Source organism: Coenobita brevimanus, chromosome 60 (assembly GCF_032717465.1).
Source record: "Coenobita brevimanus isolate Jiangsu-jjx chromosome 60, ASM3271746v2, whole genome shotgun sequence".
Taxonomy (NCBI): domain Eukaryota; kingdom Metazoa; phylum Arthropoda; class Malacostraca; order Decapoda; family Coenobitidae; genus Coenobita; species Coenobita brevimanus.
The window spans coordinates 18,744,558-18,758,335 of record NC_137013.1 but is presented as its reverse complement, the minus strand read 5'-3'; positions in this window follow the sequence as shown (position 1 = coordinate 18,758,335).

The following is a 13,778-nucleotide window of genomic DNA, read 5'->3' as shown; positions in this document are numbered from 1 at the left end:
AACACTAGGCTTTTCAGAAGCACCCCATTCCCAGAACGTTGTGTCCTTTTATAAAGCAGGAGGATTGAGTAGCTTCGGGGCAAGTTATACATAACACATAATTTGCTGAAAAGTTGATCTGAAAAATCAAATGCATTCACTTGCTTCTGGGCAAATTTTAGAGAACACCTGAAACAGACTGCATGGAAACAGACTGAGTGAAAAGTACTTATGTGCAGTTTGAATGGCTTCAGGGCAGATTTGTTGTCACATGCGACTTTTTTCACTCTATCCATCAACAACTTCCCCAAATTACGTCAGAACAAAATCAATGCTAGACCTGAGTAAGATCACCATAAAAAAATATATTGATACGAACTAGTACGAGCTAACAGTGCAATATCACCATCATCTCCAACCCTCTAAACAGATGAGGCCTCAGCACTGCTATACTGTACATTCCGGCATGTACATTTTCAATGACATCTTGTAATACACCTATGTAACATCTCACACCAAGCACACCACTTTCCCTCCGCCCCAGTCATCACAATCTGTTCGCTTACACATTGACACACCACCAACTGGCGTACAAAAAATAATGTCATTCATATCACCTCCGTATCATCATGACCACATGTACACACTTCAAACCAGAGTGCTAACACATCACTTACACAAACTATGAGAAAGCAGACTGAAGAAATTTCACTGATTTAACAGAACGTCACCTCAGCAAATTAAACAGCACATTCATCACCAGTACGGTATGCTCATTATATAATTCATCAAGTTCATACTTCTTGCAGACAAGCACCAAATTCCACGCAGTAATAAAAGAGATTACTACCCAAGCTTTACACCGAAGATTTCTCGCCTTCTAAAGCAGTGCAAATTGGCTTAACACAACTTTTCCCCTCACACACATACAAGACGATCATCACACTGAATCAGCAATTAATCAACGAAACAGGACAAAAAAAAAAAAAAAAAAAGGAAATCTTTTGTACCATCGCTCAACCACAACACAGGCTCCTCTTGACTTTAATAACAAACATATGATAATTTCTAGATCACAGACAAGCACTTTCATTACCAACATTGCTAACATTATCAACACCCATCACATCTCTCCTTATATGGAATATGCAGACATACTTGTAAACCACTTTTTATACATGTCATCTTACACCAACACATACTGAGCCAGAAAACAAGCTTCTCAAAACAGTTCCTTTTGCTTGACCACAACACAATCTCCAACTCTCCAGAGCAAACATTGGGCTAGAGTGTATCAGCAGCCCACATCTGGCCCTCACAGACATCAGCAACAACTCATTTGCACATTGTACCATTTCCAGCATTAGAAAACAAGGAATTATCATCACACTACTTTCTTTTTTTTTTTTTATGTGAGGAAGAAGGAACCAAAGGCCACGAACCTGCAATAACTGTTCCCTCCAAGAGAAAAACAAAATACAAGAGAGAGCCAAATTCAAGATCCGATCATTTCGAGATGCCTGGACACACTGCGTTTGAAAGACTGGAGATCAGAGGAAGTAGGAAATAAAGACAGAGGGAGACAGTTCCAGAGTTGACCTGATGCATAAATGAAGGACTGGGAGTAAAAGTTAACTCTTTCACTAGAGAGTTGGAAAGAAAAGGGATGAGAGTTTGCTGCTAGATGAGTGCTACGCGCCCGTCGTAGAGGTGGAGGACTACATGCAGACAGTTCAGAGGAGCAGCTACCATTCAAGTAGCGATAGAAAAGAGATAAAGATGCAACAGTGCGCCAAAGAGACAGAGGTTGAAGGGAGTCAGTAAGAGGAGGAGAGTTAATGAGAGAAAAAGCCTTTGACTCCACCCTATTGAGAAGAGCTGTATGTGGGGAACCTCCCCACACATGAGAGGTGTATTCCACACAGGGGCGGGTAAAACCCGAATATAAAGTCACCAATTGTGCAGGGGTAAAGAAGGAATGAGTTGGCTTATCACACCAAATCTCTTACAAGCAGATTTTACAAGAGATGTAATACGATCTTTCCAAGACAAGCCCCGAGTAAATGAATCCCCAAGGATGTTCAATGATGATGCAGGATTAAGCTGAATATTATTAAACATTAGTGGGCACACCTGTGGAAGATATTGCCAGGTTGATAGGTGTAAGAACTGAGTCTTAGATGCATTAAAAACAAGATTATTTTTACCCCAGTCAGAGATACGAGCCAAGTCAGACATTAGGTGATCCATAGCCTCATCTCTTGTTTGTTGAAGTGACTGCTGCGATGGACGTTGCAGGAACCGAATGGAAAGGTGAAGGATGGAATCATCAGCATATAAGTGGATAGGGTTAGATGTACAGCTTAGAAATTCATACCTCTCTCACAGCTCACTTGCACTTTAAAACAGGCATCCCTAAGAAGAATATCTTGATATGAGAGGCACACGATTCTACATGGCTGCCTGTGTCAACACACAACACCCTTGTCATTACCTGACAGCCACACAACACAACTGGACTTTCAACACACAAAGACTACTAGACCCTCTTCAACAACATCCCACCTCCAGACATTCCAACACTACAACGAAGAAACAGCTATATGCTTACTTCACGCACAGGGCAATACATCTCAATCAGAAAATGTCTACACTACAAGCCCACTTTCCCAACGTTCATCCACCACAGATATCCTTAACCTGCCCCGTCCCGTCGACGTATGGGTACGTTGCAACAATTTGCATTTGCCAGTCCCGGCGACGCACCGGTACGTTGTGCAATTGCAAGGTCCCTAATTGCACAATTTTCAATTTTCGCGCGTGATTTTTCGTATGTATACACGGGACTCCTTCCTCTATTCCTCTACAAGATGCCAAGCATGGACAATGCCTTACATCACATAACCTACCCCCTCCCCCCCTCACGCCATTGTCTCGGCAATTCACCTGTTACCAGTGACCAGGCTAGTAAAGATATTCAGGGCCAGAGTGATTCCCCGATCGATGACAATGTGGAGGACAATGTTTACATAGCATTAGAAGAAGAAACAGCCAGAAATAATGATCAGGTAATGTGGCAAAAAAAGGTCAGGTATGGTGATTAGTTAGTGAGTGAAACAATGCTTATAATGCCTTTATTACTGCTTGAAAACCAATATACTCTCATACTACATATACATTCGTACCAAGTAAATAAATAAATACCATTTATGAGTGGATAAAATAGTTACCCTCCCATAGAACTCATTTTCTTTGGTGCCAGCATGTTAGAAAACCCAGTCAGGTAAGGAGGAACTCCTACCTGAATTGAGTATTTTAAACCTCAGGTGAGCGATTTCTCTATGAATTTTCGATGTTTCTCACCAAAAGCGAAGGATTTAGCCAAAAAAAAAAAAATCGAAAATACCTCGGGACTGGGGGATGTCGGAGGTACGGAAAACCTCAAGACGTGACGGGTTAAATAAAGTGGATCGAGTTCACCTTCTTAAATTTAGAGCAGGACGTCATCCAGCTCTCCTTGGTTTCCAGCTTAGATTTGGGTTGGGTGTGAAATCACATATGACTGGTACCCCACTTGTAGGATGGGCCCGCGCAGTATAACACACACATAATCGAACACTGCACATCGCATGCCAAACTAGAACAGACACAATAACAGTTTAAAGAACCAATCGGACGACTCCACAGGGGCAGTTGCTTACCAATGGTTGACAGGACTGCTCGGCCAGGCAGATTAGGGTTAAGCAATAACATCAATCATTTGCTTTAAGAGCTGATTTAGGAAACATTTTTATGTTACACTAGAATTGGATAGGCAAAAAGAGAAGTTGCATATAACTTTCCATCCACATTCAGACATGAGTCAGAGCAAATTATATCTATCGATCTATCATTCTTTTTTTTTTTTTTCACAATCGGATCATAGGGGAGAGGAATACGCTATTCAGTACCGGTATTTAAGGCTAGAGTAATCAGCCTCTCTCATCGTTGAGTGGCATAATATGAGCAATAAACCACAACCTTCCCTCGGCTACAAACACTAACGGGGTCCATCTGGCTCGAGCACCATTACCCACTAGAGCACCAGGCGTCAGACCAAAATGTTGTAATGCTTCATTGACACAGTCAGTTTGTTTTCTTTCTCTCCTTTTTTTTTTTTAATGGACATACACGGAGATGTTGAATCTTAAGTGTCACCTCATCTGCACTTAAATCTACTTCTGAATGAACTATGTAACAGAACTACGTCATATTGTCAAAAAGAGGCTATTTTGATCACCGAGTTTAATTCAGAACACATTTTATAAACATGAATCAAATACTCCAAAAGCTGTTGACTCTGAACTACGTTATGTATTCAGAGTTGCTTTAGGATACAGACTGCTAAAAGCTGTTACATCTTGCAAGATAAATTCTTTCCATTTTCAGTTTCCTGTTGCTACCATGCAGTCATGACCTCAAATATGGTAAATTAACTTTCTCAGAATGATTAAAATTGTCATGAGTTTTTGAACCTGGCCTATAAGCGAACTCAGTGTTATATCCGAAGACAAATTTAAAAAAAATAACATGAAAGTAATCCCTCCACTATCCAATGTAACAGAGCCAAAGGCATGTATGGAAAGTGGTCCCGTTCGGATAGTGGGCCCTAGCCTCCTGGACTTGTACTTATGGACCCTAACTCAGACAAACACCTATACAACTCCCTCTGGACATGCATAGCACCTATTTAAGACCCAAATCACACCAATAAGGGACATAAAAGACTGAAATAAATGCAAAAGAACCACAAAATGAGGTTTTAGAGGTGAGTTTATACAATATTTAACATTCTGGGTACTTACCACAAGCCCCTGGCTCCTGGACTGGTAGTTATGGACCCTAACCTAGCCTAACTCAGAAAAACACCTCCCTACTGCACATGCATAGCACCTAAGACCCTATTCACACCAATAAGGGACATAAAAGAGTGAAATGAGGTTTTAGAGGTAAGTATGGAAAATATAGTACAATATGAAACATTCTGGGTATTTACAACAAGTCCCTGGCCATCTCGATGAATAACCCGCCTCCTCTCAGACTCTGACAGTAAAAAGAAGTTACTGAAGCACCTGCAGTACACTGTACATGAAGTCTTGCACTGAACTTAGTCATTTGCACTCAGAATTCCTTTTTCTTAACAGTGCACACTCTAGCCTTACTTGTGCTCCATTGTACCTTAATGAAATAAGTGTTGCACTCTGCACTTAAAGTCTTTGCACTCATAAATCCATTTCTAAACATAACACCCTCTAATTTATTTGCACTACATTGAAAGTCTATAAAATCAGTGTTGCACTCTGCACTTTAGTGTTTGCACTCAGAATTCTAATTTCTTAACACTATACACTGTTCTTTTTTCACTGCCAACACTGAAAATTCCAATGTGGTCTAGTGGAGAAGTTCATGCCGTTTAATTAATGTCAGAGTCTGAGAGCAGCTGATGCAGGTGGCCTAGGGGTGCGTCGCTGGGTCGTGGTGATGGCGTACCCACTGCAGACAACTCTGAAGAGAGGCACAAACTCACGTCAAGTGGTGACTCCACCGTGCCTGATGTGCTGGGCTGTGGCTCGGAGGATGAGGAGGCAATGGAGTGGAGCCAGGGCTGGGCACAGCAGGGGTCACGGGTCTGAAAAAGCTGTCAATGGTTGATTGGCGCGAGGAACGACGATTTTGACGATTAACCCCTTAACCGCGGGGCGTCACTTTCGTGACGCTTGGGAGCAAGGGATCATACCGCGGGGCGTCGCTTTTGTGATTCTGTGTTATTTTGAATTCACCCGGGCTTCCAAGCGGGGCTTGTATCATCTATCAGTACTGCCAATGTCCAACACTAGTCAGCACTCTTAATCTCATCTGTACTCCCATCCATTGTTGACAATTTAGCCATTTCTTCCCGTTCTTGACTCCCCTCCCTACCCCCCTCCATTACCCTATCCTCTCGCCTGCCCGGCCGTGCTACGCTAAGTAAATCTTCCCTGGAATTTTTCACTGATTTCATCCATTGAAATAAGCCCTATGTCCTATTCTTATACCAAATAATATATACAAGAAAGAAATAAGGTAAGTGAGAGTGCCATACACCTGGAATTGGCTAATCATCACCTGACAACACCTCACATGCACTCGTTCGCTAATTTTCGCTGGTTTTTTCCCCTTGAAATATGCCGTATAATCTATTTTCGTAATAAATATACATGTAAGGAGGGAAGGGAGAAGCCTAAGTGATATTTACATTCACCTGGAACTACCTAATTTATAATGTATTGTCTAGATTTCCTGCCAATCATATCAGTGCTAGACAAAGCTGTTTCAAGATATAACATTGGTAGCTCTGAATATATATCTCCTAAGTAGGCCTCTAATCTATTTCCGTAATAAATATACATGTAAGGAGGGAAGGGAGAAGCCTAAGTGATATTTACATTCACCTGGAACTACCAAATTTATAATGTATTGTCTAGATTTCCTGCCAATCATATCAGTGCTAGACTTAGCTGTTTCAAGAACCAATATTGGTAACTCTGAATAACCCCTAAAGCAGGCCTCCACGCTGGCCCTCCGTTATCAGTTTACTCTCATCTTCCGAAGCGAGGGTACATATGTTTCTTCTTGCTGACTTCAAGGCCTTTTTTCACCCCCATGCAAATGGCCCTGTGACCTTTACCCCCTACTAAACCTCGTGTGGAAAGAGGTAAAGGGATGACAATTGATAATAGAGTGACTACGATCTTTCTATTGAGTAAAACAGTGCAAGTGGAATTGTAAATAATGTGTAAATAATGTGTAAACAGCAAGTGAAAGTAATGAATGTAAATATACGTGAACAATGGAAAATAGTTTTATAAGTTATTTCAAGTGACAGTGCACAACACAGTGTAAATAAAATAGAAATGTAAATAACGTAAATAAAATAGAGAACGTAAATAGAAATGTAAATGAGTAGTATTATAAGAATACGAGTATATACCCTAGGAGTAATGAAAGTGAAAGTTTCACTCTAGCATGTCTGAATGCTATGAGTTATGAGAGTGAAGATGAAAGTGACATTCACTCTTAATGCCAGTATACAGGACGAGAAAGTGAATGCTACGTATTTTACTGAAAGAAATTGAATCCCTACAGTGACAATAAACTAATATTACTGAAGGAAACTTATGGATAAAGACTGTAGATATATATAAGTGTTATATAGTAATAGAAATGGAAAGTGTGAGGGGTTTTATGAATAATAAATGACAGAGTAACAAAAGCGAACTAGTGCCAGTGCGACGATCAGACGCGCTCGTAATTTTCATTGCTTTCACATTTTTTTTTTTTTTTTAGTATGGATCCCAAACTACTTGAAAATTGTAGAATAGTGTTTATAGTGTTTGTATCTGGCTGTGGTAATCATATTACGGGTTGTCGGGAAGTGTAAAGCGGAGACTTCGTTACCCTACTTCAGAGGTCTCCACAAGTCCTACTGTAACCGACGAAGGCTCAACAATCATTCCAGGAGAAAGCTGAAGGTATGTGCCATAAGCATATGTAATTTTCTTATTCTAGGCCTAATAACTGATTTTTGGCAAATATTTTTTGAGAGTCTGTCGGAGCCCAAATAACCCCGCGGCACACGCAAGTCATTGGTAAACAAGCCCGCGGTGTAGGGGTTAATGATGCACTGCCTGAAAGCGCGCACTTCCTCCACAAATCCCAAGGGCCCCATCTCCTTGTCGCAGTCCGGGTGTTCCAGGTAGTTGAGAACGAACTCTACATGTTCCCGGAGTGCACTCAGCTTGGGGATGGCTGGAGTAGTGTCATGCTGAGAGGAGTCCGCATCATCATCGCCATCCTTGTCAGAATCTTCAAGCTGCGTACTGACACCTGGAACTGAAGATGCGATCTCGATATCAGACATGATCTGATACCCAGGATCGCCCTCGTCGTCATCCAACCACTCACGCACTTTGTCCACATCAACATTGTCCCCATGCGCACTTAGACATGCATGGAAGTAGTCTACGTCAAAACCTAGGATATCGTGCCCCACATCCGTTCTGAGAAGCACACTAGACCAACCATTTTCTAGAGTCTTGACAGGGACTTCCTTCCATGCACTGGCCCAGTTGTTGGTTGCAGACTTGATGCTGAAGCGGCAAAGGTTTTCCAAAGTCCGCTGGCCTCGCGTGTCCCGTCCCTCCCTGCGCTCGTCCTCGTCCTCGAGAACAACCATCACCTCGTCCAGGAACTTCCTTCAGTATAGCCTCTTCGTTGCCACGATCACTCCTTGGTCCATTGGTTGGATGAGTGTAGTCATAGTAGGTGGCAGAAACATGCACCTAATGTGCCCATTCTCAGCCACCAAGTCCTTGTCACACGGGTGAGCAGGTGCATTGTCGAGGAGAAGGAGGGCCTTTACCTGGTCATGTCGGATTCCCAGTTTCTCCCCCTGGTAATGGATGACCTCTTTGACGAAATGGCAGTGGAACCAGCCTTTGAAGATCTGGGCAGTGAACCATGCCTTCAAAGAATGGTACCAAACAACAGGAAGGACATCCATCACCCCACGAAGACACCGAGGCTGCTTTGCACGGCCAACAATAACGGGTTTAGCTGGTGCATGCTGTTAGCATTGGCACAACACAAAGCAGATATCCATTACTTGGAGAGCTTGGAGTATTCTTAGGCAAAGAGCGATAGAATAAACCAGTTTCGTCAGCGTTGTGGACTTGACGAAGAATGAGGCCCTCCCTGTCGATCAAGCGCTTCACCTTGTGCCGAAACTCCTCTACTCCATCCTCGTTGGCGTCCAAAGCTTCGCCATGAGACTTATGGTTGGTAAGGCCATGTCATAACTTGAACGCGATGAGCCAACTCTCAGATGCCTTGAAGTCTAAGGCGTCGTGAAGCCATGCGAACTTCTCAGCAGCAGCCTTCAGCTCCATGCCACACACCAGCACACCAGCAGAACGTTGCTGTCAATACCAAATCAGCATGGAGCAGTTGACTTCAGCATACTTGGGAGTAAACATCATCTTCCTCTCCATGTTGCATTTGCTTTTTGACAAGAAGTCAGCCATGTACTGCATGAGTTTGTCGCGGGATCTCCTGATATAAAACAATGTAGATTGGGCCAGGTTGAATTCATGAAGGATGCGTGTGGTAGACCAGCCTGCATCCACCTTGTCCAATATATCCCTCTTCTTCTCTGGAGTCAAAACCACTCTCTTCCTCTTCTCAGGCAGCGGGGCCATCATCACACACTCTAACAAGAGGCACAAGAGCAGCAACAGAGCCTGCAGCAGGTAAGGCACCACCACAAAAGCAAGCACGTGGGCGGCCATGATCACGAGCGTGCGCTCACAACGAGAGACGAGTGGTAAGTGGGGAGGATGCAGGGGCACTCTAGTGGACAGCAGCAGAACTACGCACCAAAACACAGCTGGACCGTGCTGCGCGTGCTGGGTTCAAATTACAGGCAGAAAAAAGTCGGATTTTTTTTCGAATTTTTTGCGATTTTTGGCCCATTTTGGGAATATTGGATCCCGAGACCAAAATATCCAGTAAGTGGGGATGTCCGGAAAGTGGGCGTCCGGATAGTATGGGGATTTCTGTATTTCCATCTTCAGTTTCCCTTTGGCTATATTAATATAAACTTTATAGTAAAACTGCTAGCTCTGAACTACAGTATATATTTAGAGTTGTTTCGGAATATAGATTGTCCCTCCCAGGTTCTTGATTTTGATCTACTGCTTTTGTTCTTTACATCTTGAATTTCCCAAAGCTAACTCAAGACAAGTTTTACAGATGTAGCTAAGTAAGACTGCGATGAAAAGTTACTAGGTTGAACTACGAGTACATATGCATTCAGTTACTTCAGCTTACTTTTTATACAGTACTAGCAGAAACAAGACAACAATATCATTTCAAAGGTGTTTTAGAATAAGCTTTACAGTTGAATCGAGTCAGAATGAAATAAATAGGTGGATCTGAGCAATGTTTTCATGTTTTAAAGTACAAATTGCCCACTAAAAAGTGTTGTCCAACAGGAGCTACTGACTACACTCTTTCTGTCTTCACCTCTCTATAGTTCCCCACCAACCACGCCCATAATCTTTATGACAATATGATTAGAAGTGTCATGTAAGTTGTTTAATCTGAACTACATGTTCATTCAGAGAGGCTGCAAGGTACAGGCTGCTGAAAAGTATTGCAAATGAACTACTACTTTCATTTCGTTTAATCATCCTTATCACTCCGGCTACTTCAGACATATTTTATGAGAGAACTAAGTATGCTTGTCAAACAAAGCTGATGAATACGAACTACGTGTGCATTCATAGTTAATTTGGGGCATAGTTAGCTCCCTCTATTGTTTCCCAGTAATCAAGGCCTCAAAACTTGGTCAACAAATATTCTTTTTATTGTCCGTTGCAATCACAGCACAAACACATAATTGTAATGGTAAATTCTATTCTCCCTGACAAAAACACACAATACAGGATGATTGTGGAAGTTTTTCTTTTCTTTTTTTCTTCAAGTGGTGTAGCATTGCGGTTTATGTTTGTAAAGTTTCACGCTGGGTCTTCGCTCCTATTGTCGAGGTACAGGAGTCATGTTTTCCTTATCGTCCCCTGGTAACTTACCTCTCAACAGTGCCTCCGATTTCGTAAATATTTTGATAAGCATAGTAAACAGTTGTCAGTATTATTTGATAGGCCAAATATGCAGGCAATAATGGAGAATACAATATAAACACCATATTGAAGGTAAGTCTTAATTAACCCTCTCGTTAATGGAGGACACAGGCTGCGTCCAACTGCTGGCAAGTACTCAGGATGTGGGCTGGCTCAGCCTTGGCCAAGTGCTGGGAGAACCCCCCCCCCCTGTTTCCATGCATGTGGTACTTCTTAAACATTGTATTCTCAACCCCCTAGTTTTGCTTCTATCTCCATGATTTTTTACTCCTCGTAATCTTGAATAATTGTACTTGTTTATGGTGTTGATGAAAGCGTTTGGCGAATATATATTATTTCCTTCGTGTTTTCTCATTGAAATATATGTTCTATGGTAATTGTTACTGAAAAAGGATTTTAGGAAGTTTCATTAGCTACATTTTGGTAAATAAATATTTACTGAAGGACAATTTGGGTCTGTTTTACGTACTGCAAAAGGAAATTATCTTATGATCACACTGCAGTGTGGGAGCTGTGTTTCGCATGGCCAAAGTTGTTGCTAAATTATTTTTTTCCCCTGCCTTTATTTATGCCTCTATGTGCATGGGTGCAGCACGTGGGACAATACACTGAGATACAGCGTGCACCTTGGTGCATCCAGGAATGGATGCAAAAAAATTCTAAAGCAAAGAAATTAAGGGGCGATTTTGTTGTGACGTCCAGTAACGAGTGGGTGAGATTAGGTTCGATGCAGCCGTCGTCATCCAGTAATGAGTGCGTTACTTTTGCACCGCTACCCTAAGTATCGAAAGGGTTAAGTTGTCAATGTTCTGCTTTATACAAGCTTTTTCATGTCAATGAACAATATTCCAAGTGGACACCTTACATATCCTACTTTTGGTGGTGAGGGGCATAAGATGTGGGCAAAATTTCCTGACACTAAAGGAGTACCTGGACAAATCAGGACCAATGTTGGATTATTAGAGGAATACGCAGTGAGGTCCCGAAAGGGAATGTTTGGGTTTAAGTGGATGGCAGACACCCTCAAATATATGAATACATACACACATATCCACATACATATACATACACATATACCTATATAAACATACACACACACACACATATATATATATATCTTTGTATGTATATACTGTGGAGCCTCTGTGGTACAGTGGTACAGTGTGTGTTTTTGTACACGGGTGAACCAGGGTTCGCACCCCGCAAGGATAATAAACTTTAAGAGTGTTCACCTGGCCACGTACTACTTTGATGGATATAAGGGGTCCTGTGGTTGAACCAGTGTCGCTTGCTATAAAGTATGCTTGCACCTAGTCGGCTTGCATGGGCTGATTACACTTGGTTCACAGATTACATTCACATCCGAAGCCACTCCAACACTATATTTACACTTACAAGCACTTGTCACCCTACATACAATCTCCACCAAACAGCCTAAGCCACTTGGTAGAGATACATTGCCCGTATCATCCCGACTTCAGTCGGGATAGGCCGGTCCTGCAGTGGATACTCAAACGGTTGATAATGATGATGATGATGATGTATATACTATAGTGTATATACGCATGTATACGTACAGAAATACACATGTTTTATGCCAACATACATACCGTACATATGTATAGACACGCAAACAACCACCCATATTATACTAATGCTGACAGTAATAACAACAACAGCAATAAACTGAAAATGTTAACAAGAATCATATGAACTGGTGATAATAATAATAATAAGAAGAAGAAGAAGAAGAAAATAAAAATGATAATAATAATCGTGATGATTATACTAACAAAGAACAACACATAAGGATAATAATAATAATAATAATAATAATAATAATGATAATAATAATAATAATAATAGTAATAATAATAATAATCCATCCATTCATCCATCATCCAATCCTCCATTGCCCCAAGAGGAGCATAGGAGCCCAGGGCTAGGCAGTTGGTCTCGACATTTAAGATGAGAGTGACCAGCCTCACTCATCCCTGAGTGGCATTATATGGGGAATCAAGCCCAACCACCCCTTGGATATAAACCTTCACCAGTTCAATCTGACTGGAGTGCAATAATTACCCACTAAACCACCAGGTGCCAAAATTTGGTTATATGGTTACCACCCAGCATAGTAAATGGCTTCCTGGTGTACAGGAAACCATTTGGCTTGTCACTTAGTGTAGAGTCACCCACAGCCAGAAGGAAAAGGAAAGAATGAAGGAAGAAAGACAGAAGAGGGAATGTAAAGTCACCCATAGGTAGAAGGACAAGGAAAGAATGAAGGATAGAAAGACAGAGGAGGATGGAAGGAAAGAAGGATGGAAGAGAGGAAAGAGCAGACACCCAGGAGCAGCAATACATCGAGTGAGTGGATGGTGAGCTCCCCCACCTACCACTAAAAATAGATGAGCCTGCGAGAAGAGTAGACTTGGCAATTAGAGAAGGAGATTGAGGGATTTAATCCCCGAGCTAGACAACTAAGGCCATATAGCCCCGCTAGGTTACAGGAGCCTGCTACCACTCCTGGTATGGCAGCCCAGGGCGAGGCTCAAACTCACAATCCCCAGATCACAAGCTCGAGGCTCCACCTCTAAGCCACCGTGCCCCCAATAATAATAACAATAATAATAATAATAATAATGATGACGATGATGATGATGATAATAATAATAATAATAATAATAATAATGATAATAATTAACCCCCTCACGCAAGATGACGCATCGCGAGTCATAAGCCTTGAAATCTGGCCTATTGCTTTTGACTCTGATAAGTCCCAAATGAAGCCTATCAATCTCAACGGGTTAATTATATTACTTAACCCCTTCACCCAAGATGATGCAATGTAAGTCATAATTCTTGCAGTCTGAAGAGTTTGCAATGACGCAACATGACGCAACTTCTCTATAAATGGTCATAGAAACTTTTCCTGAAGATGGATTTGCGTCAAATTTGGTTGAGTCAAAGCTGAGGGTTGCCAGGTCCAGGGGAAATATATGGCAACAGCCGGGAGCTTATTGGAAGGGTAAGCGGCCTATATTTAGGTCAGTATTGTCCCGTCAGTCAGACTGCAAGGGT